At 42.4% G+C, this 19,708-nt stretch overlaps 1 protein-coding gene across 1 annotated transcript in view; it reads left to right on the top strand.

Annotated features, from left to right (window-relative positions):
* LOC309557562 (contactin-associated protein-like 5) overlaps positions 1–19,708 on the top strand; it is a 691,665-nt gene that overhangs the window by 543,769 nt on the left and 128,188 nt on the right. The window lies entirely within an intron of this gene.

Here is a 19,708-nt window from a genome sequence, read left to right as displayed (position 1 = left end):
GACGAGGGTAATCTCTGGAACATCTCCCTTCTGAGCAGCCCAATAGGTTGAGACAGGGTCTGCAGGGGCGAATTAAAGGCATGAGGGTGCAGACAGTGAGGACTGGAACTTGAGCATGCCGGGATCAGATGAGCAGGGGTATGGTTGGTGGTTCACCTTGGGTATGCCAAGTTCTATATAGGCAGGGTCAGGTCACAAGTTAGGTTCAGTAACAACTGGGCAAGAAACACTGACTTGTAAGCAGGGTCAGGAATAGGCGAGTGTCAGTGACATGCAGGCAGCAAGGTGCAAAGTGGATGTGTAGAATCTTGGTCAGAAGTTCAGACCAAGGTTGGTAATAGAGATAAGCAGCAAACATAAGCAGACGAGGGTAATACAAAAACAGATGTGGGGGATGCTGACTCAAAAACAAGGTCAGTGTGATGGTACTCACCGTCACCGGGAGTGAAAGACAGATACTTAATGGTTTGGATTGCTTCAAGTGGGACAGTATGTTTTTCAGAAATATCTCTCAATGAATATGAAGATTTAATCCCACTTTACACTGTGAGACCTATAGCCTGTTGCCATGAAGTCTGACTCCTAAATAATCATAGCAATGCGTAGATGTGTATTCCATGTACTTAAATGTAGGAGACAAACAGATTGTCATTGGCAGTCCTGTCCTATTATCTATCTATTGAGATGGAATGTGGATTGTGTTAAGTCTGCCTGTCCCATTGTTAAATGTTAATGCGCCCACATTGTTCTGTCCAGATGGCTAGATAATTAGTTCAGCTTAATTCTGTTTTGTATGCAATTTCATCTGCATATGATAATGTAATCAGGTAACCCCTGACCTGTGTGTGGTAATATGATCAGGAGGGGGAGATCCATGCTGTATATAAATTCTGTGTGACTGTTCAATAAATTGTGTGATTCCAGTACAAGCTAAGTTGTTGGCTAGCTTTGTATGAGGACGACTGGGAAAATCTGGTATATATGTTCATGACTGCAAGGAAGTCATATACCGACGGAAGACCACAAGTAAAGTGTGGGTCGGCGGTTCCGTTACAGTCAGTATGAGTTTTGGGATCAGGAACACAAGAACGAAGTCTGAAAGATCATTCAGCAAGGATCCTGTGCAGAACTCAGGTGCCCACACACCCATGTGTACGCTGATGCACATATGGGTGCACAACATTGCATGAGTAAAAAAACAGAGGGTGCACCAGCCTTGCGCATTATCCTTATATATGCTTTTATTTAGGTAATAAAACAGATGTATACTCACAAACAGCATACAATGACAAGCCCACTAATATCAACAGTGTCCAGCATCGCCTGGTCCACTGTGCGAAGCCCAACATAGGGAAGACACTTAAAATGGCTGAATCATTTCGAGGCAGTGTCCTCTTCCTCAGACCCCCCCCCCCCCCAACATTATTTAAATAATAGGATATATAAAGATAACGCGCAAGGCTGGTACACCCTATGTTGTTGTTTTTTCTAGTGTTTCCTTTGGGCTTCCCCAGTCCTTAGGGGGCTTCAAAGTCTTGCCAAAATTCTAGTTGTTAAAATCCAAGATCCATCATTGCCAGAATATCTATCTTGAGTGCAGGAGGTTGTTTGTTTTTGGTTTGTACATTACATGAGCAGCTTGATCGCTGGAGCAATGTTCCTGATATGGACTTGTAAAAGAACAGAGTTTGGAGCGCCTCCTTGTTCTGCTTTGTCTCTGACAGCCTTTGGGCTCAATTCACAATGCTTTACATAAGGATAATTTGCTATTGTCACACAATTGGGTGGGCTCAGGGTGCACTGCTCTGCGCCCCGAGCCCACCCTTTTTTAACCCTATTAGAGCCTCTGGCTCTAATCACATGCTTCAAAAAAGAAAAATCCCCTATTGGAATCCATAAGTTTGGCGCCCTGCATGTAGATTAGGGGGCCGGACGCATGGATGGGGGGGCGGCGCCCCTGCACCCCCAATGGAAGCCGTCCCTTCCTCAGGGCTTTTGTGTTCTCCTGGTAAAGGTGGTGGCTCCCTGCCTAGGGAGCCCTAGGCATCCATAACTCTGAGCTATTGTGTTTTCCTGGTGAGGGGGTGGCTCCCTGCCAGGAGAACACACAGTGATTATTGTTAGCGGCTAAAAAATCTGACATGCTGCTTGTACCCAAGTTGATTGATTGATCAACTTGGGTACAATAAGCCTGTCCAAACATGGTTCGAATCTCCACCAGTCCCTGCTGAACCAGCCGAGATTCAAACCATCTTAAGTAGTGATGAAACCCAAAGCTGCTTCTTCCATTGTGACGGGAGGGATGACAGGTGCACTTTACCCGACTCTGCACAGGTATCATACAGTGAGATGGCATTTTTCACTAGCGGCGTAGCAGAATGAAAGTCAGGCTCTGGAACCTGCGGGCTTATGAGATAAATGCATTAGTAGCTAAGTTGATTACCCCATCAACCGACAAGCTGAGAGCATCCACATAATTTCGTCAGCCAATCTCAAAACTCATTTGTTTTTGTGACAATTTACGCTCTTTTCTTGAGTCAGAATTAAAAGGCTCCGAACAAGCTGGAGATCTGCTATTTCATATCAGCAGATGCCTTTCCAATGAGCAAATTTACCAAATAAAAGTCCCCAGAGGGGGAGTGCTAATTAAGAAACAGGTTTCCAACCCAGCTGTTCAGAATAGCGAAAGTTGGCTTTTTAATTTTAAAATGTAGCTGGAGTGTTTTTAAAAAAGGTGTGCTTCGGTCAAAATGGGAAGTACATTTTTTACATTATTTATATTGTATCAGTGCCCTACATACTGCACTTTCACATCAGTCCTTGTCCTCAGTCTAAGGACCCTGCCTTGCCTTCATTCTAGAACCAATGAAAGTGTTACCCTAAATCAGTCTTTCTCAACCTTTTCAACACAGAGGAACCCTTGAAATACATTTTTGGTCTCGGGGGAACCCCTGCTAAAAATCTAAAATCTACAACTCATGACACATTAGTGTGACAGTCAGTGGGAAGAATGCTCCTTACTCTTCTCATCATTGGGAATAATTACCCCCCTTACAGATAGCTAAAAAGAACAATGGTGTCATTGGGAACTTATCAGAGAGGCATAAATTGCCCATTGCTCAAGGAACCCCTAGCAACCTCAGGAGGAACCCTGGTTGAGAAACCCTGCCCTAAATGTTTATTTTTTTTTTTTCTATGTAAGTGTTCACACGTGTATTTTATAAATTATAGACTATCTGAAGTACCTGGTGGATCCTGCTATTCATTTTTTTATTCTTGCTCTAAACTGACCACACGGAACATAGAAGGTGAACTATGCTAGATGGCCAGTTTTCATCCTTGATGGCTGGCCATTCGGAGGCACAGGACACTCTGCAGACAAACAGCATGCCTGTATTGGGTAGTTTATTCAGTCACCACCACTCCCCCTGACCAATCACAGCCTGCCTCTGGCACACACCCCCTCCCAATCAGTCTGCCTCTGGCACACACACCCTCCCAATCACAGCCTGCCTCTGGCACACACCCCCTCCCAATCAGTCTGCCTCTGGCACACACACCCTCCCAATCACAGCCTGCCTCTGGCACACACACCCTCCCAATCACAGCCTGCCTCTGGCACACACCCCCTCCCAATCACAGCCTGCCTCTTGCACACTTCCCCCCAATCATAGCCTGCCTCATGCACACATCCCCCCAATCATAGCCTGCCTCATGCACACATCCCCCCAATCATAGCCTGACTCTTGCACACATCCCCCCAATCATAGCCTGCCTCTTTCACACATCCCCCCCAATCATAGCCTGACTCTTTCACACATCCCCCCCAATCATAGCCTGACTCTTTCACACATCCCCCCCAATCATAGCCTGCCTCTTTCACACATCCCCCCAATCATAGCCTGCCTCTTTCACACATCCCCCCAATCATAGCCTGCCTCTTGCACACCCCCCCCCCCTGAATCATAGTCTTTCTCTTGCACACATCCCCCTCAATCATAGACTGCCTCTGGCACACACCCCTCCCAATCACAGCCTGCCACTGGCACACACCCACTCCCAATCCCAACCTGCCTCTTGCACACATCCCCCTTAATCATAGCCTGACTCTGGCATACACACCCTCCCAATCACAGCCTGCTTCTGGCTCACACCCTCTCCCAAGCACAGCCTGCCTCGGCACACACCCCCTCCCAATCACAGACCTCTGCTGACACACATTCCCTCCAAATCCCAGCCTTCCTTTTGGCACACACACCCTTCCAATCACAGCCTGCCTCTTGAACATGTTCCCTGCGCAAGCACAGCATGCATCCCGACTCGGATTGAACAGACTATGAAATACAGGCGCATGGTGTGTCTGCATATGTGTCTTGTAAACCCCCCCCCCCCCCCCATTATCAGGAAGAAGAGATGCATGGTCACATCAGAGAACTTTGTAACCTTGTGGAAAAAAAAGTAAGAATTATCATTTCTGAAACTAAGCAAAATCAGCTATGGTGCCTGCAAAGTTATAACAGCATTAGAACATGGCTATACCATTGTATGTTCACAACTCCTGTACCTACCAGCATGTATTTGTAGCATGAAAAAAACATACAAACAAAGTTATGGGTGAAAATAGAACAAACTAATACAAGAGTACCCCTAGCTAGAGCACTTTGGTGTTTTGAGAACTTACCGGCAGAATTAAAATCACACCAACTGATAGGGACAACCCTAAGAATATGTTCACAAACTTGCCTCCAGAATGACCTCACTTCTTACGATTCACCATTATATCCCATAATAGGGAATCCAAGATTTGTTATGGGAATAGAAGCACAATCTTTCAGAAACTTAGATAAATCTGGATGTTTCCAAGCTTCTCATTTTTTGAGAGATAATAAATGGCCTTCGTTGGAGACATTAATGGATGAGGGAGGGGATTTTAGACTTGCTTTCTGGAATGCACTTCAACTTTTTCATTTTCTAAGATCAATTCCTAACCCACAGAGGTATAACCGTGAGCTCACAATATTTGAAGAATATTGTTCTGACTCAGGGAATACATTTCATATGTTAGCAAAAATATATACTTTGATAAATATCCCCAAAGTAGAATACCAACTATCTTATATTGACAAAAAATGGGAAAGGGAATTATCTTGTGCCTTCTCCATTGAGCAGAGACAACAGATGATCAGTCTTGCTTTTAAATCGTCTATATGCACCAAATTTCAAGAATTAAATTTTAAAATTTTTGACAAGGTGGTACTATACACCATATAAATTACATAAAATAGCGATAAATAATTCTGATAGATGTTGGCGATGCTCAGTGGAAGAGGGCACATTAATACATATTTTTTGGTCGTGCCCCAAATTATCAGACTACTGGGGAAATGTCAGAGTGGTAATGCAAAAATTTTCAGAATTTGAGATACCGGAAGACCCGGGGTTTTTCCTCTTACAGTTGAGCGGTATACCAGGGAAGAAATATAGGAGATCTTTACTATGCCATATGGCAAATGCAGCTAGAGCCTGTATCCCTCTTAACCGGTTGCCGACCGCCGCACGACTATATACTGCGGCGGTCAGCGCCGGCCAGGCAGAGTGACGTATCGGTACGTCACTCGCCTGTCACTGACTTATGAGCCAATTGCGGGCGGGCGCGCGCCCGCCCCGGCTTGTTCACTGACAAGTCAGTGCGTGTGACCGGCGGACCCGATCGTCCACCAGTCACTCACGATCGCTCCGGTGAAGGGAGAAAGGCGGAGCGGCTTATGTAAACAAGCCGCCCGTCATTCTCCCTGGTGTAAAAATGAAGATCAGACGGTTCTACTATGTAGGACCGTTGATCTTTGTTTTTACACCAATAGCCATGTCCCTTTTACAGTTAGAAACACGCCCCTAGGACACACTTAACCCCTCCCTCTCCAATACAGTTAACCCCTTTCCTGCCAGTGTCATTTTTGCAGTAACAGTGCATATGTATAGCACTGATTACTGCAGTAATGTCACTGGTAACCCCAAAAGTGTCAAAAATGTCAGTCAAGGGTCCAATCTGTCCGCCGCAATGTCGCAGTACCCCAAAAAAATCGCAGATCGCCGCCATTACGCGTTAAAAAAAAAAACACCAAAAATGACAAAAATCTTTCCCTTTGTTAGTAAACGCGATAACTTTTGCGCAAACCACTCAAAATACGCTTTTTGTGATTTTTTTTACCAAACATATGTAGCATAAAACAAATTGGCCGAAATTTTTAAAAAATTTTGATTTTTACATTTTTTTTTTTGGGGGAATTTCATATAAAAAAATGTGAAAAATATTGTTATTTTTGCAAAATTGACGCTCTTTATTTGTTTATAGCGCATGATCAAAAAATCGCACAGGTGATCAAATACCACCAAAAGAAAGCTCTGTTTGTGGAAAAAAAAGGACGTCAAATTCATTTAGGTACAGCGTCGCACGACCGCGCAATTGTCCGTTAAATTCACGCAGTAAAAAATCGCAAAAAAAACCCTGGTCTTTTAGCAGCCAAATCCTCCAGGGCTTAAGTGGTTAAGTGGAAAAAACAGGAGCCCCCAACAATCAACTGTTGGATACGCAAAGTAGAAGAAATAAACAGAATGGAGGATTTGGTTCTGATAGGCCAACATAAAAGGGAAAAATATATAGAAACATGGGGCGATTGGAATAGGTTCCTAGTACTGAATCAGGGGATAGATAGGCTGGAGGAGGACATATTAGATTCTTGAGTAATATAATAAATAAATAAAAAGATAACATGGAAGGAAAGGGAGGAGGGACTCCTTACTTACCTTCTTCCCCCCATCTCCCTACCCTCTCCCTTTTTTCCCTTTATTTCCCCTTTGTTTGTTTTTTTTTTTTGTTTTTTTTTGGGGTTTGCTTTATTTTTTGGGGTTGATCTGAGTTATAGAAATAAAGAAGGAAGGGCGGGAGGAGTATTGCCGGAATTAGCCGTAGAATAAATAGGAACTAATGCCCCGTTTCCACTGAGCTTTCTGGTACGGTTCGGTTCGGTACGGTACGCTATTTATGCCGTTTCCATTATGAATGGTACCCTAATTCCGAACCGTACCGTACCACTTTTTTGGTACCCTTTCGTTGGGGTACCAAGAACATTATTCCCGTACCAACTGGGTGGAGCTACACTCTGCAGAACTTTGATTGGTTGACAGAGAATTCTCTATCACAGCTTTCCTGCTACACCACGCCTATCATGAAAGGGTACTATTGGCAGTGGAAACGCAATGTGTACCGTACCGAACCATACCGAACCGTACCGAACCGTACCGAACCGTACCATACTGAACCGAACCGTACCGTACTGAACCGAACCGTACCGTACCACTCAGTGGAAACGAGGCATTAGTGAATAAGAGATATTCTGTTCAATGGTTTAGATGTTCTTATGTTTTCTTCTTTTTCTGAAATATGTTATCTCACCCGAAAACTTCAATAAAATTATATTTGAAAATAAAGGTTATGTGCGTGTAAAGGTAGGCCTCCCAACACTTTTGACAATATAGTGTATATCAGCACAGGTACTGATATTGGAATAAGGAAGCACTGGCTGTTGAGGAAATAAGAAATGGTTCAATGCCCAAAGTTACTCCTGGCAAATGGTGGAATAAATGGTGGAATAGCATACCATTTTCAATGCACTTCAAGGACAACTTGATCCACTTCCTCAAGATACACAGGTAATATCTCTGAAAAGGTTATATAACATATATTTAAAACCAGAATCTTACACATCATTTTAATATCTAGAAACATATCCCACACATAAGACAAATTCCATACATAAGAACTGCAGTACATCAATGTGTTATTTGTATTGAACCAAAACCATTTAAACAACTTTCATGGGCAGACACAAGGCAAATGAGGGCAACACTGGCCAGCAATCCCATTAGGATGGAACACTACTCCTTATCAGGGTCTAGATAAGAGCATACAGGTCAAACACTAGCTAAATATAGACTCATTAGTCACACTGTTACTCCATATAAGATATAAATACACTTTTCGTGAGATCACAATGTCATATGGAATAATTGGGTGACTAATAGGTTTATATTTAGCATGTGTTTTGTTATTTTCCAGTTATTTTTTTTATCTAGACTCTGATTAGGAGTTGTGTTCCATCCTGATGTCATTATTTAGCAAGTGTTTTGACCTGTATGCTCTTATCTGGAAAGAAAATTGCGATGCTGAGCACCTTGCTCTTGCGCTCAGAACCAGGTTCTCAGGCTGCCTCTATCACGGAACTCCCACTTGGCATCCACTATGGCTAAGCTTTGCTGTCCTCTACGACCGGGGTGGTCGACAAAAACACTGCAAACATAAACAAAGAAAAGGGCGCACCAGCCTAGCGCATTACCCTTAGTGGGCTTTTATTAAAGAAGTATAAAAATAAACTATTCACAAACATGCGATAAAATCCAGCATATCAATTCCGTAGTGCAACGTTCATATTACAAGTCCAATGTCTCGTGAAGATGAAAGGCTGACGCGTTTCGAGGCGATGCCTCTTCCTCAGAGTCTCTGAGGAAACGCGTCAGCCTTTCGTCTTCAGGAGACATTGGACTTGTAATATGGACGTTGCACTACGGAATTGATATGCTGGATTTTATCGCATGTTTTGTGAGTAGTTTATTTTTATACTTCTTTAATAAAAGCCCACTGAGGATAATGCGCTAGGCTGGTGCGCCCTTTTCTTTGTTTATGTTTGCAATGCTCTTATCTGGACCCTGATTAGGAATGGTGTTTTATCCTGATGGGATTGCTGGCCAGTGTCGTCCTCATTTTCCCTGTGTCTGCCCGTGAAAGTGGCTGTAATGATTCTGGTTAAATACAAGTAACAAGTGGATGTACTAAAGTTATTTTGTATTAAGTTTGACTGGATATGTTGCTAGATCTCGAAATAAGGTAATTATGAAGAGTGTCTGCAATCGCTTGATTTATTCTCCCTGGAGAAGAGACGCCTCAGAGGGGACATGATAGCAATTTATAAATATCTCAATGGTGATCTCAGCATAGAAAAACAGCTATTCAGTCGAAAGGATTGCATGAGGACCAGTGTTAATTTTGGCAGCAAATTTCAATTTAGTTTTAGTCTTAGTCTTAGGACTAAAATGGCATTTTAGTTTTAGTCCCATTTTAGTCTTCTGCAAGTGTTTTAGTTTTAGTCGTATTTAGTCGACTAAAACTCCAATATATTTTAGTCGACTAAATGTCTTACATTTTAGTCGACTAAAGCTCATTTTAGTCATCTATAATCAAATGGGTGTAGTTCAATTGTAATTTGTAATGCATTATTTAAGCATTTCTCTACAATTTCCAAACAGATTATATACTACTGCTGGTCCTGGAGTGAAAAATCTAATATTCAAAATCTAAATTTTCATTTAGTTTTAGTTAAGTCTTTTGACTAAAATGCCATTTTAGTTTTAGTCGTATATTAGTCTTAAGACTAAAATGCCCTTTTAGTTTTAGTCGTATTTTAGTCTTAAGACTAAAATGCCATTTTAGTTTTAGTCGTATTTTAGTCATCTGAATTATGTTAGTCGACGAAAACGTTTTAGTCGGCTTTAGTCGACGAAATTAACACTGATGAGGACTCGAGGGCAGAAAATGCGATTAGAGGAGAAGCATTTTAACCTCAGGCAACGTGGGGGGTTCTTTACTGTTAGGGCTACAAGATTGTGGAATTCTCTACCACAAGAGGTGGTTTCTGCGAGAAGTATGGTGGCTTTCAAAAGACTCTTAGACTTACATCTCAAAGATCAGAACATTCAGGGGTATGAGAGATGATTACGACCTTTATTTATTAGGAACTAATAAATTAGAATGAACTAATGGCTGAACTGAGTGTCAGAGTTTTGTTTATCCGATGTGCGCACATTAATCTTACCAATTGGGCAGGCAGTAGATATATCTGAGGACTGTTCTGGTCCAAATCCAAATCAGATGGACTATTGTCTTTATTCAACCTCACCTACTATGTAACTATGTAACTATGTTTTTGGTTTAAATATTTTGTTATATGACATTTGCAGAGTTATCTCTATCTGTTAGTCCTGAGAAAGCAGGCCAGATTGCCTGTGAAACACGTTGAGATTAATATGTTGTTCCACCATTTGCCAGGAGTACACCATACATAAAATGTCTGACTAGTAACAAAATTGAAGTATGCATGGCAACATAAATGAAACATAAATGCAAGGGCAGTGGTGTAAGGTATTACATTATGAGCAGTGCTTAGGAATGAAATAGGTTACTATATTGATCAAAAATAACCTTTTAACCAGTTCCGGACCGCCCACCGCATATATACTGTGGCAGGCTGGCCCTCCTGCGCGAACCGACGTAGGGCTCCCACCCCCACTCGGCAGCAGGGACTCCGATGCACAGGGCACGCGGCTCCGATTACCGCCGGCCACCCACAATGGCTCCCCCGCTGAGAGAGAAGAATGGCCAGCTGTTGTAAACACATCTGACCGTCCTTCTCTCTGGAATGATCACAGAGCGCATGTGAACTTCTATATAGGATCACAGGTCTCTATGGTCCTTCCATAAGCCCCACCCCCATACAGTTAGAATCACTCCCCTAGGCTCACATTTAACCCATTGACCCATTGAACAGTGTTAACCCCTTCCCTGCCAGTGCCATTATTACAGTAACAGTGCATATTTTTAGCACTGATTACTGTAGTAATGTCACTGGTCCCCCCAAAAGTGTCAACAATGTCAGTTAGGGGGTCCGATCTGTCCGCCGCAATGTCGCAGTCCTGTAAAAAAAAAAATCAATAAAAATTACTAGCAAAATAAACAATAAAAATGACATAAATCGTAGTTTGTAGACGCGATAACTTTTGCACAAACCAATCAAAATACTCTTATTGCGATTTTTTTTTACTAAAAATATGTAGCAGAAAACAAATTGGCCTACAATGTTAAAAAATTTTGATTTTTACATTTTTTTCTGGGGAATGTTATATAGCAGAATGTGAAAAATATTGTTTTTTTTTTTTTTTTTTTTCAGAATTGTCTCTCTTTTTTTGTTTATAGCGCAAAAAAAAAAAAAAAAAAAAAAAAGAATATGTAGGGGTGATCAAATACCACCAAAAGAAGGGGAGAAAAAGGAAATAAATTTTATTTGGGTACAGCGTCGCACAACCGTGCAATTGTCTGTTAAAATAATGCAGTGCCGAATCGCAAAATATGGCCTGGTCATATTCAGGGGGAAAATCTTCCGGGTCCAGAAGTGGTTAAATTGTAATTGTATTGTGCTGACTATTACACCACTTTGCAAAAGTTTTAGGCAGGTGTGAAAAAATGCTGTAATTGAAGAATGCTTTCAGAACCAATCAATTAGCAAAATAGAAAGTAAATGAACAGAAGAGAAATCCAAATCAAATCACTATTTGGTGTGAATACCCTTTGCCTTCAACACAGAATCAATTCTTCTAGGTAGACTTGCACACAGTTTTTGAAGGAACTCGGCAGGTAGGTTGTCCCAAACATCTTTGAGAACTAAGCACAGATCTTCTGTGGATATCGGCTTCCTCAAATCATAGTTACATAGTTACATAGTTACATAGTTACATAGTAGGTGAGGTTGAATAAAGACAATAGTCCATCCAGTTCAACCTGTGTAGGTGTGCGTGGCCGTAATCATCTCTCATACCCCTGAATGTTCTGATCCTTGAGATGTAAGTCTAAGAGTCTTTTGAAAGCCACCATACTTCCCGCAGAAACCACCTCTTGTGGTAGAGAATTCCACAATCTTGTAGCCCTAACAGTAAAGAACCCCCCACTTTGCCTGAGGTTAAAACGCTTCTCATCTAATCGCATTGTATGCCCTCGTGTCCTCATACAATCCTTGCTACGGAATAGCTTTTTTTCTATGCTGAGATCACCATTGAGGTATTTGTAAATTGCAATCATGTCCCCTCTCAGGCGTCTCTTCTCCAGGGAGAATAATTTAAGCGATTGTAGACCCTCTTTATAGTTAAGGTCCTCCAATCCCCTAATTAGTTTAGTTGCCCTTCTCTGGACTCTCTCCAGCTCCAACACATCCCTCCTGAGGACTGGCGACCAGAAATCCTTCTGTCTCTTCATGTCATGCCAGACAGACTCCATAATGCTGAGATCAGGGCTCTGTGGGGGCCAAACCACCACTTCCAGGACTCCTTGTTCTTCTTTTCACTAAACATAGTTCCTAATGACATTGGCTATATGTTTGGGTTGGTTGCCCTGCTGCAGAATACATTTGGGGCCAATGACAAGCCTCCCTGATGGTATAGCATGATGGAGAAGTATGTGTCTATATTTCTCAGCATTGAGGATACCATTGATCCTGACCAAATCTCCAACACAGTTTGCAAAAATGCAGCCTCAAACTTGCAAAGAACCTCCACCATGCTTCACAGTCGCCTGCAGACACTCAGTATTGTATAACTCTCCAGCCCTTCCCCCAACAGACCGCCACCTGCTACAGCCAAATATTTCACATTTTGACTTTTTATCAGTCCAAAGCACCTGCTGCCATTTTTTGCACCCCAGTTCCTATGTTTTCATGCATAGTTGAGGCGCTTAGCCTTGTTTGCACTTGCAAAGAACCTCCACCATGCTTCACAGTTGCCTGTAGACACTCATTATTGTACCACTCTCCAGCCCTTCCCCCAACAAACCGCCACCTGCTACAGCCAAATATTTCACATTTTGACTTTTGATCAGTCCAAAGCACCTGCTGCCATTTTTTGCACCCCAGTTCCTATGTTTTCATGCATAGTTGAGACGCTTAGCCTTGTTTCCACATCAAAGGCTTTTTGGCTGCAATTCTTCCATGAAGACCACTTTTGGCCAGACTTCTCGGGACAGTAGATGGGTGTACCTGGGTCCCACTGGTGTCTGCCAGTTCTGTGCTGGTGGAACTGCTGGACATCTTTCGATGTGGAAGGGAAGTAAACATGATGTGTCTTTCATCTGCTGCATTAAATTTCCTTGGCCAACCGCTGCGTCTACTGTCCTCAATGTTGCCCATTTCTTTGTGCTTCTTCAAAAGAGCTCAAACAGCTTAACTTGAAACCCCAATCTGCTTTGAAATCTTTGCCTGGGAGAGACCTTGCTGATGCAGTATAAGTACCTTGTGTCTTGTTGCTGTGCTCGGTCTTGCCATGGTGTATGACCTGTGACATGAAACTGTCTTCCACAACCTCACTTTAGTAGCAGAGTTTGGCTGTTCCTCACCCAGTTTAAGCTTCCTACACATCAGTTTCTGTTTCAATTAATGATGGTGTTTTAGCCTACTAATGAAATTAATGTTTATTAGCACCTGCTTGGTATAATTGGTTAATCATACATCTGACTCTAAGGGCTCTTTCACACAGGTGGACAGTTCAGATCCGCCTGTCCGTTTTTTTTGGCGGATCTGAACGGTCCCCCCATGCATCCCTATGGGGCATCGGATGTCAGCGGAGACATGTCCGCTGACACCCGATCCGAGCCGTCAAATCTGGACGGATGGAAACCCTATTTTCCATCCTTCCAGCGGATCGGATTGGACGTCGGTCCAATCCGACGGTCCGTTCCCATCCGATTTCCCCGTAGAGATGCATGGGGAACTGACAGCTGTCATCCTCCTGCTCAGCGGGGGATCGGCGGATCGATCCCCCGCTGAGAAAAACGGACTCCGTCCTACGGACGGAGTGTGTGAAAAGGGCCTTAGGGTCCTTTCACGCGAACGGTGCGCTCGGCAGACTCCGTTTTTCTAAGCGGGGATAAATGCGCCGATCCCCCGCTGAGCAGGAGGATGACAGCTGTGTCTCCGCGCTGTGTGCGGAGACACAGCTGTCAGTTCCCCATGCATCTCTATGGGAGAATCGGATGGGAACAGACCGTCAGACGGATGGAAAATAGGTTTTCCATCCGTCCAGATTTGACGGATCGGATGTCAGTGGACACGTCTCTGCTGACATCCGATGACCCATAGGGATGCATGGGGGGACCGTTCAGATCCTCCTGTCCGTTTTTTTGGCGGAACTGAAAGAGCCCTAAGGGTCCTTTCACACGACCGCTACGCTCGGGGGACTCCGTTTTTTTCAGCGGGGATTGATGCGCCAATCTCTGCTGAGCAGGAGGATGACAGCTCTGTCTCTGCATACTTTGCAAAGACTGAGCTGTCAGAGCCCCACTCTCCTCTATGGGAGATCGGATGAAAGCAGTCCGCCTGTTTGTTTTCATTCGATCCGATCCAATCCTCCAGATTGGAAAATAGGGTTTCTATCCGTCTGGATTTTACGGACAGGATCGGAATCGGATATCGGATAGCAGCGGGTGTCAGTGGAGATATCTCCGCTGACCTCCGCTGCCCCATAGGGGTGCATGGAGTATCCGATCAGGTCCGCCTGAAAAACTGACAGGTGAACCGGATCGGAAAGCCCGTGTGAAAGGGACCTAATCCTAAAAAATCCTTGTGCAAAAGTGTAAGAATTGATGCTGGTTTGAAACCAAAGGGTGGTCACACCAAATATTGATTTGATTTAGATCAGTGATGGGGAACCTTGGCACCCTAGATGTTTTTGGAACTACATTTCCCATTATGCTTATGCACTCTGCAGTGTAGTTGAGCATCATGGGAAATGTAGTTCCAAAACATCTGGGGTGCCAAGGTTCCCCATCACTGATTTTGATTCTTCTTCTGTTTGCTCACTTTGCAGTTTGTGAATCGATAAAAATAAACAACTAAAATATGTATTTTTGCAAGCATTCTTACTTTACATCATTTCTATTATATATTGTATATTGGGACTATTAACCACTTTACCCCTGGAGGATTTTGCTGTCTTACGTCCAGGCCCCTTTTTGCGATTCGGCACTGTGTGAATTTACCTGACAATTGCGCAGTCATGCAACGCCGTACCCAAACGAAATTTACGTCCCTTTTTCCCCACAAACAGAGCTTTCTTTTGTGGTATTTGATCACCTGTGCGATTTTTACTTTGTGCGCTATAAACAAAAAAAGAGCGACAATTTTGAAAAAATAACAATATTTTTCACATTTTTTTTATATGAAATTCCCCCCCAAAAAATGTAAAAATCTAAATTTTTTATCATTTTAGGCCAATTTGTTTTCCGCTACATATTTTTGGTAAAAAAAAATCGCAATAAGCGTATTTTGATTGGTTTGCGCAAAAGTTATTGCGTTTACTAACTAAGGGAAAGATTTCTGTCATTTTTGGTGTTTTTTTTTTAACGAGTAATGGCGGCGATCTGCGATTTTCTTTTGCGGGATTGCGACATTGCGGCGGACAGATCGGACCCTTGACTGACATTTTTGACACTTTTGGGGGTATCAGTGACATTACTACAGTAATCAGTGCTATACATATGCACTGTTACTGTAAAAATGACACTGGCAGGGAAGGGGTTAATTTTATTGGTGATCAAGGGGTTAATGTATGCCTGGTGCTTACTAACGTGTGTGGGGGGAGGTGACTGAGTGACACAGGGACAGATCGCAGGTTCAGCTATGCTGAACCCTGCAATCTGACCCTGTCTGTCACTTAGGAGATCCGCCCGCTTTGTTTACACAAGCGGGCGGATCTCCAGACTCGATTCCCCGACGATCAGGGAAGAGCGGCGGTGATCACCGCCACTCCTCCCCTGGCCCGCCTCCCGCTGTGACTGAATACAGCGGGAGCGAGCCTCCGGCGGCGCGTGCGCGCCGCCCACAAGGGGATGAGTCCAGCAACATAGGTCTATACGTCGCTGGACGGGAACTAACCACTTTGCCGCAGTACAGTCAACGTGACTGGTCGGCAAGTGGTTAATGTACACAAGGTGATAATATCACCCTTTGACCACCTCTTCTGAAGGGCTTGGCATATTTACAGAATAGACACTTGTTATCTTTAGCAATTACCAACTTAGCAGTACCAGGACAATAAAAGGTTACCCCCTGGGTAAGTGTCTGGAGTTGGTTGTTTGTGATTGGAGTGGAGTTGCTCTCCCCTCTGGAGTAACGGGCAGTAGTAATACCCAGAGGAGAACTAAATTCTGACTCGCCTGACCCAAAAAGAAACCAACAGGACATATTTCAAGACTGCACAACAGCAAAAATAGCTTGCATGGGTGCGATAAGAAATTAATTAGGATGATGCTTCTCCTAAATCTCGAGAAAAAATGTTGTGTATACAAAAATGTCTCCATACAGTTTGTCCTCTGCAGCGTCAATAATATTTGCTAATGTCTGGCCTCCTTTCTTTAATTAAGTCCTACATTAATTATATTTTCTTTGAGCTCATTAACGCTCTGCGCTCAAAGACATGAGATTTCAATAAATTAAAAGTGTTCTTAATCATTTTAATTGTTTTGCTGCACAAAATTTTAATCTCGGAGAGTGTTCTCTAAATCTGACTCGCTGAACAACCAAGGGAATTTACGAGCATTTTCTCGATGAGCTGACACGGTGAATTTCGAGAGTTCATATACAGATTTAGCGATGTTTTTGGACAAGGCTTGAGGAGGATTAGTTATTCTTGTTTCCACCTGTGGTCGTAGTGGTTTATCAGAATAAATTATACCAACTAAAAAAAAATATATATACTATAAGATATGTATTAAAACAATAAATAAATATAAATACAGATAAAAATAAATATAAATATAAACAATATATATAATATATATATATATATATATATATATATATAGATATAGATATAGATATAGATATATATATATATATATATATATATATATATATATATATATATATATATATATATATAGATAGATAGATAGATAGATAGATATGTATATATTTATAGGTATATTATAATATAATATAATATAATATAATATATATATATATATATATATATATATATATATATATATATATATATATATATATATATATATATATATATATATATATATATATATATATATATTATAATATACCTATAAATATCTATCTATCTATCTATCTATCTATCTATCTATCTATCTATCTATCTATCTATCTATCTATCTATCTATCTATCTATCTATCTATATATATATATCTATATCTATATATATATACAGGGCTTTTTTTCTCAGAGAATAGGTGCAGGAACTCCTCCCTTCTGAGTCACCACTTGACTCCGTCCCCTACCCACCTCCGAACACCGTTCCTTGGTTTCACCTCTTACCCACCTCCCAGTACCACCTCTTTTAGAGAATTAACAATAACAAGAAAGCCAATATAATAGATCTAGAAACAATGGACACCCCAGCGACAATAGATCCACCCCTGCAACAATGGACTTCCAACAGCCAGCATCAATAGACCCTCCAGCAGCAAGCAACATTAGACCCCTCCCTCAACAGTAGATCCCTCCCAGCAATGATTGATGCCCTGCAACATAAGACCCACCCAGCAACAATAGATAACCCACCAACAACAATAGACTTCCCCAGCGTACAATAGATCCTCTGCGCAAATAGATCCCCTCCAGCAATACTAGATTACCCAGTAGCCAGCATCAATACACCCTACAGCCGCAAGCGGCAAAGACCTCTCCCTCAACAATAAATCCCTCCCAGCAACAACTGACCCACCAGCAACATAAGACCCACCCCAGTAACAATACATCCCCCATGAGCAACAGAAGACCTCCCCAGCAACTATAGACCCCCATCCTCTGCAAAAATAGATCCCCTCCAGCAACAATAGATTGCCTATTAGCCAGCATCAACAGACCCTCCAGCACACCGAACATCCCTTGACATTACATACATTCAGTTCTGGAGGTGCCGGAAATGCGTTCCCTCGCGTTCCCGCTGAAAAAAAGCCCTGTATATATATATATATATACAGTACAGATCAAAGGTTTGGACAAACCTTCTCATTCAAAGAGTTGTCTTTGTTTTCATGACTAATTTCAAGACGTAGTCACCTGAAATGGTTTTCACTTCACAGGTGTGCCCTGTCAGGTTTAATAAGTGTGATTTCTTGCCTTATAAATGGGGTTGGGACCATCAGAAGTCAGGTGGATACACAGCTGATAGTCCTACTGAATAGACTGTTAGAATTTGTATTATGGCAAGAAAAAAGCAGCTAAGTACAGGAAAACGAGTGGCCATCATTACTTTAAGAAATGAAGGTCAGTCAGTCCGAAAAATTGGGAAAACTTTGAAAGTGTCCCCAAGTGCAGTCACAAAAACCATCAAGCACTACAAAGAAACTGGCTGACATGCGGAGCGCCCCAGGAAAGGAAGACCAAGAGTCACCTCTGCTGCGGAGGAGAAGTTCATCCGAGTCACCGGCCTCAGAAATCGCTCAGATTAGAGACCAGGTCAATGGCACACGGAGTTCTAGCAGCAGACACATCTCTAGAACAACTGTTAGGAGGAGACTGTGTGAATCCGGCCTTCATGGTAGAATATCTGCTAGGAAACCACTGCTAAAGAAAGGCAACAAGCAGAAGAGACTTGTTTGGACTAAAGAACACAAGGAATGGACATTAGACCGGTGGAAATCTGTGCTTTGGTCTGATGAGTCCAAATTTGAGATCTTTGGTTCCAACCACCGTGTCTTTGTGCGACGCAGAAAAGGTGAACGGATGGACTCTACATGCCTGGTTCCCACCGTGAAGCATGGAGGAGGAGGTGTGATGGTGTGGGGGTGCTTTGCTGGTGACACTGTTGGGGATTTATTCATAATTGAAGGCATACTGAACCAGCATGGCTACCACAGCATCTTGCAGCGGCATGCTATTCCATCCGGTTTGCGTTTAGTTGGACCATCATTTATTTTTCAACAGGACAATTACCCCAAACACACCTCCAGGCTGTGTAAGGGCTATTTGACCAAGAAGGAGAGTGATGGGGTGCTGCGCCAGATGACCCCTGGCCTCCACAGTCACCGGACCTGAACCCAATCCAGATGGTTTGGGGTGAGCTGGACCGCAGAGTGAAGGCAAAAGGGCCAACAAGTGCTAAGCATCTCTGGGAACTCCTTCAAGACTGTTGGAAGACCATTTCAGGTGACTACCTCTTGAAGTGTGACTCTACAACAGGGATCCTCAAACTACGGCCCTCCAGCTGTTGCAGAACTACACATCCCAGGAGGCATTGTAAAACTCTGACATGCACAGACATGACTAGGCATGATGGAAATTGTAGTTCCTGAACAACTGGAGGGCCATAGTTTGAAGACCCCTGCTCTACAATATTCATAGTCATGAAAATAAAGAAATGAATGAATTTGAATGAGAAGGTGTGTCCAAACTTTTGGTCTGTACTATATATATAAATAGCCAATCATATATATATATATGAAAATATAATATTATATAATATTATATACTATGCCAATCATTAGATGCGGTGGCTGCATTAATTTTCTTTTTTAAGACTCTTTCCCCTCTGTTTTCACCTGGTGATCTGGCCAGTAACACACCTCCTGTATTAGAGCGCCCTCACTCTGGATGAAGAAGCTATAGAGACACCTTTGGTCAGTCTGGAGGGAGGGCAATGTTAGAGGGGCAATAAACTCAAAATCAAAAATATACTAGAAGACTTGTATAAAAAAAGATATATATATATATATATATATATATATATATATATATTACAGAAAATAGTGCAGCGCTAAAAATGTGTGAATAAATGTGCACGAAGTAAAACGTGAACAATCAA

The sequence above is a fragment of the Pelophylax lessonae genome (genome assembly GCF_965119305.1).
Source record: "Pelophylax lessonae genome assembly, chromosome: 6".
Lineage (NCBI taxonomy): Eukaryota > Metazoa > Chordata > Amphibia > Anura > Ranidae > Pelophylax > Pelophylax lessonae.
This window is presented reverse-complemented; position numbering and strand designations above follow the sequence as displayed.